Source organism: Lissotriton vulgaris, chromosome 3_1 (genome assembly GCF_964263255.1).
Source record: "Lissotriton vulgaris chromosome 3_1, aLisVul1.2, whole genome shotgun sequence".
NCBI classification, from domain to species: Eukaryota; Metazoa; Chordata; class Amphibia; order Caudata; family Salamandridae; genus Lissotriton; species Lissotriton vulgaris.
The window spans coordinates 1738986122-1739001714 of NC_141689.1; the positions used below are offsets into that span (position 1 = coordinate 1738986122).

General features: G+C 46.5%; 1 protein-coding gene across 1 annotated transcript in view; it reads left to right on the forward strand.

Moving 5' to 3' along the window:
* The window catches only part of LOC147728381 (uncharacterized), a 301676-nt gene that overhangs the window by 182049 nt on the left and 104034 nt on the right, over positions 1–15593 (forward strand). The gene's annotated exons all lie outside the window — the stretch shown is intronic.

A 15593-nucleotide genomic window follows, 5' to 3' on the forward strand; every position in this document is an offset into this window, starting at 1 on the left:
AACATGTGCTTCATTTTACTTTTACATCTATTAGAAGACATTTAGGGGCTTATTACTATGTCAGTCGGAGTTACCTCTGACCTACACCGTCTTGGACTCGGGACGAACCGAACTTAGGTCGGCAGTTCTGACCGCCTGATTACGATGTGACCGAACACTGTTTGGTCGCATACTCACTTTTCTCTATGGGGGCTTGTGTCACCTGTCACGGCCATAAACAGACTGTACTACAGGCTTCTATGGAGAAATGGGGGTATGTGTAAAACCCTGCACCCTGTGGCAGGCACCCCATGGTGCCTGCCACACAGTGCAGAGTTTTACCGGGGGTACCTCCAGGTACCCCCTCGACCACCAACCATAGATTGCAGAGGCAAGGGGCCCGCAAAGTCTCTTTCCAACAGCCTTCCCTTGTCAAAAAGGCCGGCACAAATAGGCTATGGGAAACCAACATCATAATCCTGACAGCAGTAATGCCGTCCATAGGGGGATACGGTGTGGTTCTGACTGGCTGGAAGATTCGGAGAGCCAGTCGTAACCTTGTCGGAATGAAGGGCCTGTTTACGTTCTGACCGCCGACATCGTAGTCAGGCGGTCAGACTGCAAACCTACTGTGTCGGTCAAAAAGCCTCCGACCACGATCGTAGGCTTTCCGTCCGACATCATGATCGGCCTCCTAGATATTAAACACATATTAGTTGAGAGATGCACATAAGTGTCAGAATATTGCATCAAGAAAAATCATGCCTCAAATTCCCCAAACACAAACATGTGGATAATACCTACAAGTGTTCTTCTATGGTGCTATTGCTAGCAGTCCCATGTTGTATTGTGATCACTTCATAGGGATCGAAGTGACAAAAAATAATATCACAATGAATTCCATGAGCAGGTACCTGCCTCCATGACAGTATGGAGGTATTTAGCTGCAACTGTTTTGATGTAAGGATACTTAATGACACTTTTAGGGATGGGTGGTGATATATAATTCTTTAAAAAGGAGCAGTAACATAATTTCGACCATAAGTGACATTTCCACCAAAGATTCTTCAAGTGTGGAGTTAAAAACAAATTAATGTGGCATTCAAATAGTATTTTATGAATGGCAACATCTCTGGTTGAAATCCCACTTGGTGAAGAATATTTTGGGAGGATTCATCTTTGCCACTTTTTTCAAAATCTGCCAGTTAGTCTAGTGGCACCTCTGTGTAAAGGCCCATGCCTGTTTCCATACCTAAACTCTTGGGACCCAGGAGGTTTCGGCCTGGAAATATCCCCCACCTGCGAGTTATTGACACCAGAAGCATCAGTATCACTGGTATTTCTCATTTAGAATACAAGAGGGGATTGGTGTTCCTGCAAAGATACATTAATGTTTTTGGCCAGTATTTCACAGGGACACTTTGATTGCTTTCACCAGTCGAAAGTTTCCAGGTGAAATATCCATAATCAGATTAATTCAGTGCTTAATTTGAGGCGGTGGTTTCCGGCGATCTGCACCTGCACTTAATTGTCAATCCCAACATTTATGACAGCTGCCACACGGTGGCGCTGTTTGTACAATTAAAAGATAAGTAGATCAACAGTTGAGTATGAATTCGATATACATTCAAAACGACTGATACCAGCCACTGAAACCATTTTTATAGCGTTGGAGGCCTCAAACAGTCAGAAATGTCACACTTGTAGTAGTGTAGTGGCGTGTAGTTGTGTAGGTACTGTCATTGGCAGCGCTGGCAGTGGTAATGTGTAGTGCAAGCTGTGGTGGCCTCTGGATGAGGGTCCTTGCACTTATGCTTTTCACAAATTAAGCACTGGATGAATTACTGTGGGTCTTGTAATACTGTAGGGGGGCAGTAACTACTAGAACTGCCCCCATTGGGATTACCTGGGCACTCGAAATGAGGCTGAAGTGTAACGAAGTCGAGCAGCCATAAACCGAGCATAAAAGATACTTACAAGAGACTTAACTTACCATTGGTTCATGATAGATGCGATAATGATATAAACAGTGGCCAGAGTAGACTTATTTATGAATTAAATACATTTACTATTAGGACAAAGGCATGCCCAAAGCAGGCCACGGAAAACATAAGGTTTGGGATGTGGTTCGGAGTACAATCCAATTCTGGAAAAGTTATGACAGCTTAAAGAAGTTTGGAAACGCTTCAGAAAACTTAACATTGAGCTACTGTAACCATAAGCTAATAGCATTGAGCTATTACATATACCATGTTCCTTCAAGGAAAGTTTGCAACCAATATGTTAAAAAGGGTTTGTATTCACTTACAAAATAAAGACACATATAAAAGCCTTCACAGTGGTATATTTTACGTAGTTCTCACCAGAGATAACAGCAGGACTGTAATATATCAATGTAAGACGCGAAGTCCGGAAGAAAGCCAAAGAGTGAAATGGGATCCGATATAAAGCTCAATTAAATTGTTCATAGGAACTCTTGAGTGGAATTCAGAGTGTTGAGGATCGTCCCTTGTAATTGACTGAAGTTTCATTCAGTAGATTGTTGTGAGGTAGAAGAACCTTGGACTCCTGCGCCCTGGTGCATGATGATACTTCCCAGGCCTTGAGGATGATTGCTGGACCTGTAGTCATTCTCATGTAGGCTGTTTCTAAGGGAGCAGGGAGCTAGTCACTGGGGGGTAACACTACATTAACTCTTGGATGATGTCTGTGACTCATCAAGGGCTTCTTCACATAGACAGAAGTTCTCCTCTAAGACTTATGGATTGTGTTGAGTATCCCTCACTCGCTAGTTACCCATAGAATAAGGACCAATGGTCATTGAGTCACCATTGGTATTCTAGTTTACAAACTGGTCTCTGTTCAAAAAAGGTATGCGGTCCACTGCTAGGAGATGATTGGCTGCGCAGGGCTGGACACAATCAAGGGTATGCACACAGCCCTTGCTTTCAAGAGTAATGTATGCAGAACCGTAGTATGGACCACCAGAAGCATACCTAACTTTTTGATGAGTGCTGAGTTCTCCCATGTTAACAATTGGGTTATTAATTTGGGATGGGTACACTTCATAACTTAGTAAACACAATCTAAATAGGTCACAGCATTGTTCTAAGTGAATATCTGTGTTACGCCTGGAAGCTATGCACAAGCAGCCAGCCCTTCCCAGAGAATAGTGTGCTGTGGTCAGACACTATGAACCAAAATGAACACAACACAATACCATGTCACAACAATCCTCCAGTGGGCAATGTAAGGTTACTAAAGTCAGCAAGGGGCCCTCAAAGTCAGGTAAATTGTTCTCGAGCTCCAGGTGAACCCTTTGTTTTGGCATCAAAAAGCTCACATCAGGGAAACTTGGATTTCATTGTCACTGAGGGAACTTCACTGCTGGGATAACTTTGCTACCTCACTAGTCCCAAGTTTTACCTTCAGATTCAGGGGATTATTAGAGTTTGGCATATGCAGTAGATGTAACAAAAATGTGCACCTGTTCTGTCCTCCCAATTTAGAGTGTATATCCAGTTATATCTGTGCATCTGCTCTCTTCAGGCCTGACAGTATTTCTATCGGTTTCATTCCATATACATCTCATTATAAATACCCCTTAGCCATTTTTCTGGTTCACAAAATACTCCAGTGAGTGAATGCTCAATGCTAAAATCAAGTATGTGCCTGAGAGGACCGATAGCTAGTCCACAAGATCCAGCTTAAGCAGTTTTATTCCCGCAAAAGGCACGAAGTGGAAAAAACTTCAAAATCTGTTCTGCTCAGGTATCATCAGCACCTTTGTCCTCAAGAGGTCAAAATAATAAATACGTTCCACAGGATTCTTGATGCTGGCACTGGTATCACTGTCTAAAGTTGCAGAATTTGTTTGGGTTGCTTCTCTTTCAAATGTCACTCTTGGGCTACTCTCCAGCCCTAACCTTTGTGAAAATGATGTATGATGTTACAACATGATCATTTAAATCGCAGTACATTACATTGCTCTTCTTCCAACGCAAGTTGTTACAACGACTTGCGCTGTAGTGTGCTGGACTTAGAAATAGTATGATTTACTGGCCCGGGACCAGGGTTCAATTCCCAGCCTCGGCGGCTCTTGGACTCAATCTCCCCGGACCTGATAATTCTCGCCTCGGTGCCCAGTCTAATCATGGGTCCCACTCTGTGACTCTGGCCAATAGCTTGCTTAATCTTCACAACGGCCCCAGCAGCGCTTGGATGCCTGGCTTCACCTTGGGGGTGCCCAGGAGTGGACATCTCACAGGAAAGCCAGGAAGGGTTCTCATACATTCCCATGTCTGATTTATTTGTCTTAAAATGGAGTGGTTCAGGGGTCGAGTTGGAATTCCAGATACTGTAATCTCCAGAGGCACAAGAACAGTCAGTTGCTTAGTGAGAAATGTAATTAACAAAGCAGCCGAATGTAGGGTGGCGATAGGAAGGACCTCACAGTGCAGTAAGCCTATCTCTGTGGGCCCTCAAAGTCTAAACTAAATCTTTTGATTTCATTGAAAGAGAACTTCTCCTATCTAGAAAGTTGGGTAGATTCACAATGCCAGTAGAACATACAAACACTAACATCCACCTGGTTCTTATCAAAACCTACACCCTTGACTCCCCACAAGAACGGTACACTATAGCTGAAGATCAACCAATGGGGCCATGGGGTGCCCAGTGCCACATTTTGGAAATCCACTACAGGAGCAATGAAATGGCTTAATAGGTACCGGAGGATATGCATTTCTCCTGCTTATGAAGAAAGAGATGTTCAGAACTTATGCTTACAATTAGGCTATTCTGTTTTAGGTTTAACCCTATAGTACCTGATAAAACCCACCAAAGGGAAATAGCCCTCACCGGTGTAAACATATAAACACTGAAAAATCACATGTGTAGCCACAAACTAAATGCCATTCAAAGGAAGGAAAAGGAGAGGGAAAGAGTCATTTTTATTTGTTTCTGAAGGGGCCAATACAATGTAACTTTGTTATACAAGGTAGCAGCAATAAATACTAGGCTAACCTTATTCGGCTTGACTTTTGTTGTTTAGGGATGTCACTAAAATATTGTTTCTTCCGTTTGCTTTTTCAGTTTTGTGGTCTTTGGTCTAAAGATGAAGGGTTTAGAACAATTGTCTTATATTTTGGCTATGTTTGATTCTTTCACTGATAGGTAAAATGACTGGTTTCATAAGAATCTTTTGCAATATGTACCATCACATTTACCCACAGAGAATGGGTAAAAGCATTTGATACATCAGTCCACCATTCTAGCGAGTCAGTATTGATAGTAGGTAAATTGCCAAACACCCCGGGCTTTAAACATTCAATGCAAGGTGTCGTGACAGGTATATGTGAAATGAGTGCTATCACCAAGCATCTGTCATAGTGGGGAAAAAACATGACACCAAACATTAGGAAAACATGGAATGCAGTGTCACTTGGAATGCTGCTTCAAAAAGTTCTCGTCAAGTTCAACAAAGATTGGAGTGATATTGTTTGTATTTGCAGTGATTCATCTACGTATATGAAAAAGTTGTGTGATGAGCTGTCAAAATCAAACCTGATCTAAAGTGCTTCCTTGTACGAGATTCTTGTCACTTGATAGATGGTATACGGAAAGCATCTACACAATCTTCAGAGTTAATGAAGAATGTTATTGACTTTTTAAACCAGTCTGGTGCCCGGTTTATTATGTGCAGGAACTAAATCGCAAATATTTCCCATTTTGTGCATTGTGTGGCATCAAAGAAAGATTCCTCTCAGCTGTGTCATTTCTCTAGTGGTTCTCAATCCTAGAGGCCATGAATGCTGTATTATCCATGTGGTACAAACGGGGGTGGCGATGGACGGACCACCTGAATCAATCAAAACTCACACCCAGTCAAAATATATGGGTTTAATCCATCACCGTTCTTTAGCCCACTCTGCCACCCCAGTTCAGACATGGCTATATGCAAATCAGTCTGACCCTGTGCCTCATGGGAACAGTCCAGCCCGAACTGCCAAGCCATGTCTTCCCTGGACCGGAAACAAGCTTCAGAGGACCCGTTTCTGGCATTCCAGCCGTCTTCAGCCCGTCTTGCTTGAATCCAGTGGCAAAGTGAGCAAGGGACTCACGTCTGAGCATACCCTGCCACACTTATGGCAGCCAAAAGCGGTACAAAAGGGGGTGGCGATGGACGGAGCATCTGAATCAATCAAACACTCACACCCAGTCAAAAGATCTGGGTTTAATCCATCACCGTTCTTTAGCCCACTCTGCCACCCCAGTTCAGACATGGCTATATGCAAATCAGTCTGACCCTGTGCCTCATGGGAACAGTCCAGCCAAAACTGCCAAGCTATGTCTTCCCTGGACCAAAAACAAGCTTCCGAGGACCGGTTTCTGGCAATTCAGCCGTCTTCAGCCCGGCTTGCTTGAATCCAGTGGCAAAGTGAGCAAGGGACTCACGTCTGAGCATACTCTGCCACACTTATGGTGGCCAAAAGCGGTACAAAAGGGGGTGGCGATGGACGGAGCATCTGAATCAATCAAACACTCACACCCAGTCAAAAGATCTGGGTTTAATCCACCACCGTTCTTTAGCCTACTCTGCCACCCCAGTTCAGACATGGCTATATGCAAATCAGTATGACCCTGTGCCTCATGGGAATAGTCCAGCCCGAACTGCCAAGCCATGTCTTCCCGGACCGGAAACAAGCTTCTGAGGACCAGTTTCTGGCATTCCAGCTGTCTTCAGCCCGGCTTGCTTGAATCCAGTGGCAAAGTGAGCAAGGGACTCACGTCTGAGCATACCCTGACACACTTATGGCGGCCAAAAGCGGTACAAAAGGGGGTGGCGATGGACGGAGCATCTGAATCAATCAAACACTCACACCCAGTCAAAAGATCTGGGTTTAATCCATCACCGTTCTTTAGCCCACTCTGCCACCCCAGTTCAGACATGGCTATATGCAAATCAGTCTGACCCTGTGCCTCATGGGAACAGTCCAGCCCGAACTGCCAAGCCATGTCTTCCCTGGACCGGAAACAAGCTTCAGAGGACCCGTTTCTGGCATTCCAGCCGTCTTCAGCCCGTCTTGCTTGAATCCAGTGGCAAAGTGAGCAAGGGACTCACGTCTGAGCATACTCTGCCACACTTATGGTGGCCAAAAGCGGTACAAAAGGGGGTGGCGATGGACGGAGCATCTGAATCAATCAAACACTCACACCCAGTCAAAAGATCTGGGTTTAATCCACCACCGTTCTTTAGCCTACTCTGCCACCCCAGTTCAGACATGGCTATATGCAAATCAGTATGACCCTGTGCCTCATGGGAATAGTCCAGCCCGAACTGCCAAGCCATGTCTTCCCGGACCGGAAACAAGCTTCTGAGGACCAGTTTCTGGCATTCCAGCTGTCTTCAGCCCGGCTTGCTTGAATCCAGTGGCAAAGTGAGCAAGGGACTCACGTCTGAGCATACCCTGACACACTTATGGCGGCCAAAAGCGGTACAAAAGGGGGTGGCGATGGACGGAGCATCTGAATCAATCAAACACTCACACCCAGTCAAAAGATCTGGGTTTAATCCATCACCGTTCTTTAGCCCACTCTGCCACCCCAGTTCAGACATGGCTATATGCAAATCAGTCTGACCCTGTGCCTCATGGGAACAGTCCAGCCAAAACTGCCAAGCTATGTCTTCCCTGGACCAGAAACAAGCTTCCGAGGACCGGTTTCTGGCAATTCAGCCGTCTTCAGCCCGGCTTGCTTGAATCCAGTGGCAAAGTGAGCAAGGGACTCACGTCTGAGCATTCCCTGCCACACTTATGGCGGCCAAAAGCGGTACAAAAGGGGGTGGCGATGGACGGAGCATCTGAATCAATCAAACACTCACACCCAGTCAAAAGATCTGGGTTTAATCCATCACCGTTCTTTAGCCCACTCTGCCACCCCAATTCAGACATGGCTATATGCAAATCAGTCTGACCCTGTGCCTCATGGGAACAGTCCAGCCTGAACTGCCAAGCCATGTCTTCCCTGGACCAGAAACAAGCTTCCGAGGACCGGTTTCTGGCATTCCAGCCGTCTTCAGCCCGGCTTGCTTTAATCCAGTGGCAAAGTGAGCAAGGGACTCACGTCTGAGCATACCCTGCCACACTTATTGGGGCCAAAAGCGGTACAAAAGGTGGTGGCGATGGATGGAGCATCTGAATCAATCAAACACTCACACCCAGTCAAAAGATCTGGGTTTAATCCATCACCGTTCTTTAGCCTACTCTGCCACCCCAGTTCAGACATGGCTATATGCAAATCAGTATGACCCTGTGCCTCATGGGAATAGTCCAGCCCGAACTGCCAAGCCATGTCTTCCCGGACCGGAAACAAGCTTCTGAGGACCAGTTTCTGGCATTCCAGCTGTCTTCAGCCCGGCTTGCTTGAATCCAGTGGCAAAGTGAGCAAGGGACTCACGTCTGAGCATACCCTGACACACTTATGGCGGCCAAAAGCGGTACAAAAGGGGGTGGCGATGGACGGAGCATCTGAATCAATCAAACACTCACACCCAGTCAAAAACTCTGGGTTTAATCCATCACCGTTCTTTAGCCCACTCTGCCACCCCAGTTCAGACATGGCTATATGCAAATCAGTCTGACCCTGTGCCTCATGGGAACAGTCCAGCCAAAACTGCCAAGCTATGTCTTCCCTGGACCAGAAACAAGCTTCCGAGGACCGGTTTCTGGCAATTCAGCCGTCTTCAGCCCGGCTTGCTTGAATCCAGTGGCAAAGTGAGCAAGGGACTCACGTCTGAGCATTCCCTGCCACACTTATGGCGGCCAAAAGCGGTACAAAAGGGGGTGGCGATGGACGGAGCATCTGAATCAATCAAACACTCACACCCAGTCAAAAGATCTGGGTTTAATCCATCACCGTTCTTTAGCCCACTCTGCCACCCCAATTCAGACATGGCTATATGCAAATCAGTCTGACCCTGTGCCTCATGGGAACAGTCCAGCCTGAACTGCCAAGCCATGTCTTCCCTGGACCAGAAACAAGCTTCCGAGGACCGGTTTCTGGCATTCCAGCCGTCTTCAGCCCGGCTTGCTTTAATCCAGTGGCAAAGTGAGCAAGGGACTCACGTCTGAGCATACCCTGCCACACTTATTGGGGCCAAAAGCGGTACAAAAGGTGGTGGCGATGGATGGAGCATCTGAATCAATCAAACACTCACACCCAGTCAAAAGATCTGGGTTTAATCCATCACCGTTTTTTAGCCCACTCTCCCACCCCCAGTTCAGACATGGCTATATGCAAATCAGTCTGACCCGGTGCCTCATGGGAACAGTCCAGCCCGAACTGCCAAGCAATGTCTTCCCTGGACCGGAAACAAGCTACCGAGGACCGGTTTCTGGCATTCCAGGCGTCTTCAGCCAGGCTTGCTTGAATCTAGTGGCAAAGTGAGCAAGGGACTCACGTCTGAGCATACCCTGCCACACTTATGGCGGCCAAAAGCGGTACAAAAGGGGGTGGCGATGGACGGAGCACCTGAATCAATCAAACACTCACACCCAGTCAAAAGATCTGGGTTTAATCCATCACTCATTTCTATAGCCCACTCTGCCACCCCAGTTCAGACATGGCTATATGCAAATCAGTCAGACCCTGTGCCTCATGGGAACAGTCCAGCCGGAACTGCCAAGCCATGTCTTCCCTGGACTGGAAACAAGCTTCCGAGGACCCGTTTATGGCATTCCAGCCGTCTTCAGCCCGGATTGCTTGAATCCAGTGGCAAAGTGAGCAAGGGATTCACGTCTGAGCTTACCCTGCCACACTTATGGAGGCCAAAAGTGGTACAAAAGGCGGTGGCGATGGACGGAGCATCTGAATCAATCAAACACTCACACCCAGTCTGTGTCAAAGAAACTTTATTCGGTTAATTAAAACCATAAAAGCAGAACATCGTACATGATACCAAGTTAAAATACAATTAAACATGTATGAAAAAAAGATTGCAACTCCTTCATAAAAACACAGTAAAGATTTTTTGTTAAAAAATTTACAAAGTTTAAAAAAGAAAGATAGGTGTGGTAGGTGTCCATTTCAGCAATTATCAATTTAGGTGATTCATAGTAGCAGCAGATCTTAATTCATTTTGTCTGGCAGCTGCTACCAGAAATCAGGCAACCCCATATGTGACCTGTACCGAGCTCAGCATCTGTAAGTATAGTAAAGCTGGCCGAACCTGGACAAAGTTCAGATCTTTCAGGATAGGGATCAGGAATTTTTCCGAGCCACCAGGTAATGTTCGCAGAGCATAACTAAGTGAAGGGTGTCCTGTATAGAAAAACAATCACAGGAACAGGGGGGTAAGTTTTCTGGTGAGCCCCACTTTGACTGCGAGCCAAGCACAAGGTGTATTAGGTTGAACCTGAACCTTATAAGTAAAAAGCGATGATAGGGCTTGGTGACATATTTCAGATAAGGTTCCATGGCTGTAGTTGAAGAAAGTTGGAAGAGTGAACGTACCATCGGTTTGCCAAGTTCAACCATTTCCCTTTCACCCTCAAACAAATTTTGGAAATGCAGTTTGACCCATTTTATATCCTCTTTTTTTAAATTATGTGGCAGAGAGTAAATTTCTGGACGTCCTAGCCTCGCGCATGCCGCTCTAACATACGCCAGCCACGGGATGTTATCGGCTTTGTCCAGAGACATACAGTCTTTCAGAATACAATGATTTAGGCTGATTTCCTCATTTGTCCAGGTTTTAACCCAGCATAACACTGGGGACATTTTTAGGAGGTCAGTGACGTGACCCAGGCCTATTTCATTGTGAATTGTATGTATAGGGGATGATTTTGGGAGAGATAGCAAGGCTCGTATGAAGTTGTTTTCTGCGATTTGAATACCTGGGCTTGCAACATAGCCCCATATGGCGGCTCCATAGGAAGCAATTGCCAGACATTTAGCTTTGTAGATACGTGTCATGGCTTCCATAGGTCTTGAGCCCAATCTTTTGGCGAAATGCAGAAGGGCTGTGGTGGATCTGGTAACTCCATTCTGTTTTAGCCTCATTTGTGCGCCCCACGTGCCTTTCTCGTCAAAAGTGACGCCCAAGTAGCAAAAGAAAGGGACCCTGGAGATTGGTGAGCTGTTACAGCTAAAGGACCTGATCTTCGTGTGTTTCTTTCGCGAACCAGTAACCATGACATGGGATTTGGCAGTGTTGATCTTAAGGTCCAGTGCTTCCATAAAGAGGCCAAAATGATCTAATCGTTTTTGGAGGCCTGTGCCAGTCCGAGCTAAGAGGACAGCGTCGTCCGCGTAGAGGAGGACCGGGATAGGTACCCCCCCATACGTGGAATATCCGGGGTGACTGAGTTCAATGATTTCCCCAGGGAGTTGATGTACAGTGTGAAAAGGAGAGGTGCCAGGATACAACCTTGTCTAACACCTCTCCCGGACTTAAACTTCGCTGTGCACCTCCCATCCCTGTTCACCCTAACAGAAGCATACAAATTTAAATGAAGATCGTGTAAAAAATTGACCAGAGTTGTATCCAAACCCATATTACGCAAAATAATCCACAGTTTTGAGCGGTTGACCAAATCAAAGGCGGATGATAGATCCATAAAACCTAAGTAAAGAAGCCCCCCCTTCACCACAGTGTACTTACTAATAATAAGGTGAAGGTTAAGACACTGGTCCATAGTCCCTCTGTGTGCCCTGAAGCCATATTGTAGGTCCAACAGGATCCCGCTCTCCTCAAGCCAACCCCCGAGCCTTTGCAAGATGACTCTGCCCAAGATCTTGACGGCAGAGTCCAGCAAGGAGATTGGCCTGTAGCAGGCCGGATCCCCCCTGTTCCCCTTCTTGAATATAGGCACGATGATGGAGGTGAACCAAGAGGAAGGGAAGCCACCTGTGGGTATAGCGTTAAAAACGTTCGTTAATATATTTGACCAAAATTGAGGGTATTGGATATAGAGATCTGCAGGGACCCCGTCAGGGCCCAGGGCTTTGTGTTTACTTGTGTCTTTAATCGCCCTTTCGACCTCCAAAGTGCTGAATTCCATTACCAAGTTGGGAGAGTCATGGGCACTATCAGGTGAACCAGATGCTGTGGATTCATAAATATTTTCGAAGTGGCCTAACCATCTGCCATCTTCTATCACACAATCCAAGTCAGTTTTTCCATCTTCGGAAAAAAAAGGCTGGTTAACAGTGGCCCAGAACTTTTTGCTATCTCGCAAAACATCCAAAGATAATAGGTTTTCCCACGCTTCCTCCTTAATTTGAGATTTACGATTGAGGACTGCGATTTTATAGTCCTTCCTTAGATTAGCCACTAAAAGCCTGTCCCTAGGTTTTTGTTTTAGGGCTTTCAGCAGGGCAGTGTGTTTCTGCGAGCATTCTTTATTAAACCATTTATGAGTTTTCTTGTTCCTTTGCCCAGCAGACCTTAACTCCAGATTCTTGGAGATCCTTGCACAAATCTCCTCATAGGCAGCCACGACCTCAGATCCCCGGGCAGTTGGATCCAGACACACTGCCATGTTGGCTTCGGACTCTTGGGCGAGTAACTGAAAGAATTGTTCGGGAACTACTTGCTCCCATTTTAGTCGCCTTCCCTGGTCTTTAGTCTTCAAATCCTTTGGGGCTACCACGTCTGTCGATATACGGGTCCGAAAGCAATCTAGATCCAGCAACAAGAGAACAGGATTGTGATCACTGAAACTAGCGGTGACCACCATGTACTCGCGTGCCTTTGCCAAAACCCCAGAAGATACAAAAATAAAATCTATGATGGTGTTAGCATCTTTGCCCACAAAAGTTGGGGCTCTGGGATCCTTCTTACTTTGATCAAGTTCAAATAAGTTTAGATTCGCTAAGAGAGACTCGAGACACTCACCCTCCATTGTGTGCTCGAAATGGGGAATGGCTTCTGTTGGTAGGCCCCCATATCTATCATTAAGACAATCTCCCTCGCAGGGGTGGATGTTAAAATCGCCCAGGATTATCATCTCTGGGGCAGGGGTGCAATCATATCTATAGGCTGACAAGAAATTTAATAACAAAGTCAAATGTTCATTCACACAGGGGGACTCCTTTGAGTTGTAAAAGTTAACCAATAAAAAAGTTTGGGAATCAGGTAGGGTCCACTCCACGACTAGTGTGTTTGCGGATGCGGTTTCTATTTTTCTAAATGCTCCTACCATATCCAAGGAACACAGTGTTAATAGACCGCCTTTTGCTCTTCCTCTTGCACCAGAAACTGCGGGAATGAAAAAACTGCAGAAGCCATCCAGTGCAAAGTTTGTTGTGGTATCCCATGTTTCTTGAAATCCCATAATGTCGTATTGTTTTACAAACCCTTGCCAAATAGGGTCTAGAGCCTTTGAACTTAAACCTGCCACATTCCAGGTGAGAATTTTACAGGGCGCCATAGGATCGGTGGGGGGAATAGGTATACTCTGGCTCTCAAGCTCCGCCAGACTCTTACCAGGGGTAAAAGGAAGATTACCTATGGGTGGATCTATTGTTGTCACTACCTCACAGGGAGAAGTTAAGATGGTCTGAGGTCCCCTTCCCTTTGGGGAGCCCTGTATATGTCAGTCAACCCAGTCTGTGTTTGAGAGACATTCAAAGCGATTCGCCATAGGGAGATACAGGGGATTAACAGGACCATTCAGCTGTTGGGGGTAATGATAGGGTTGAATGAAATGCGGGCCAAAAAAAGGTCCACCATGCGGTGGTCTGCCTCCTCTGTTCCTAACCAAATTCCATCCCCCGTCCCAACCCTCCTCTCGACCAGGGGTTTGTGACTCCCAGGGAAAGTTGGATTTCTGTCTGGGTTTACGGCCGTTAGGTCCCTTAAACCAGCTCCATCGATTGTCGACTTGATTTTGTGGGAGATAGAAATATGAAAGTGGTCTAGCAGTCACCGTGCTCGCCTGATATCTCGGAGCCCTACTACTACAAATAAAGTCTACGACCTCGGTGTTCTCGAAGGTAACCACTACACAATCCCCTGGGAGATTTTTCCTATTATCTCCTACCCATGGAGCTCTCTCTATCATCAGGATGTTACAAGGAATGTTTGGCGGAAGGGGATAGTTGTTGGCTAACCAATGGCATACTTTATTTTTTAAAGCCTGATACGACTCTTGTTCTGTTGCAGGGATTTCAGTGACCCCAGTGAGAATCACCACATAGGGAGAAGCATCAGGAGGAAGGTGAATATTTTTCCGAGCCCTACATTTCACTTTATCAGGTGCTTCAGGGTTAACAGGCTGGGATAGGCCATCCCTGGGTGCAACCTGGGGAGTTGGGTTATTATTGGAGGGTGTTTGGGCGGGATCGGTTTTCTTAGTTCTCTCTGCTACAGGAGGCTTAGTATTAGGGACAGTCTGATTTGAAGAATTACAGCGATTCTTCGCCACTTTATTGGATTCCAAGGTTTTATTAACGGTCGCCTGGGGTTTAGATGATTTAGTCTGATTAGTGGCCTGGGCGGTTTTGTGATTTAAAGTAAAACTGGGTGCACTTATGTCCTTGTGTATATTTTTTAGGACAGTTTCCAGGCAACGTAGTCTAGCCTCTATGGGTTCTAACATTATTTTAAGCATGTTAAAAATCGCGGAGTTACTAGTGATTGCACCAACCTCCTCCTGTGGAGGCACTGTGGGTGGATTTCCAACATCAACACTAAGCTCTAAAATTTCCTCCAGACTATGGTCAATTAAAGTGTCATCAAGAAGATTCAAGGGTAGACTGATCTTATTTGAAAGTAACCCTCCTGTTGGGCAGGATGGAGCGTCTGGGAGCTTATCACCGTTAGGGGGGTTGGGGGGAGTCTGGGCCTTCTTTCGTTTGGAAGTAGTTTATTTATTGCCCTTATGATTTTGCTTAGGGACAGCCCCTTCGATCCTGCCCCTCTCATTAATAGCGGCAGTAGTATCACAAGTATTTGACACTAGAGGTTGTGTTCCACTCTCTATTAGGAGGTTTAGATTGGGTGAAGCCTCCAGGTCCAGGACAGTATTTGTGGCATCCATGTCCCCGTTTTCCCCATGACTATGTACTAGGGCCTGAATTTGTGGCTGAGAGTCAGTGCTGGGTGTCTGAGCCTGTGCTATCAGGCCCAGTGATGAGCGCTTGGCCATGGCCAGGTCTTGTGAAACTCTCCTGTCCATGAGTATGATTCCCTCATCGATTAATGCATGAGTGCGGGTAATAAAGTCGTCCAGGGTCCCGGTCAGTTTTTTGGCGCCGGCAACAGCCACAGCCATACTTCTAGTTTTACGAGTGGACATAACCCGTGTACCCAGGGAATCTAGGCAGAGATGGGATAGTAGTACTCGACCAGAGTCTGTGGCCCAGCCCGGCCTCTTCTGGCCTCTGAGGGCCCGCCCTTTGCCCGGGCTTAGCCCCGGGTGCTCCCGCGCGCTCCCGCGCAGCGGTGTACGTCGCTTTTTATAGGCGTCAATGGAGATGATGGTATTGCAGGGCGGGGCGGTCAGGGAGAGCGGGCCAGGTGACTTGGCCTCTGGGTTGCCGGGACTCCTGGGAGAGTGAGTCCCGGTCCCACGCTCGCAGCCCTGTCGCTCGCGCACTCACCCTGCAGG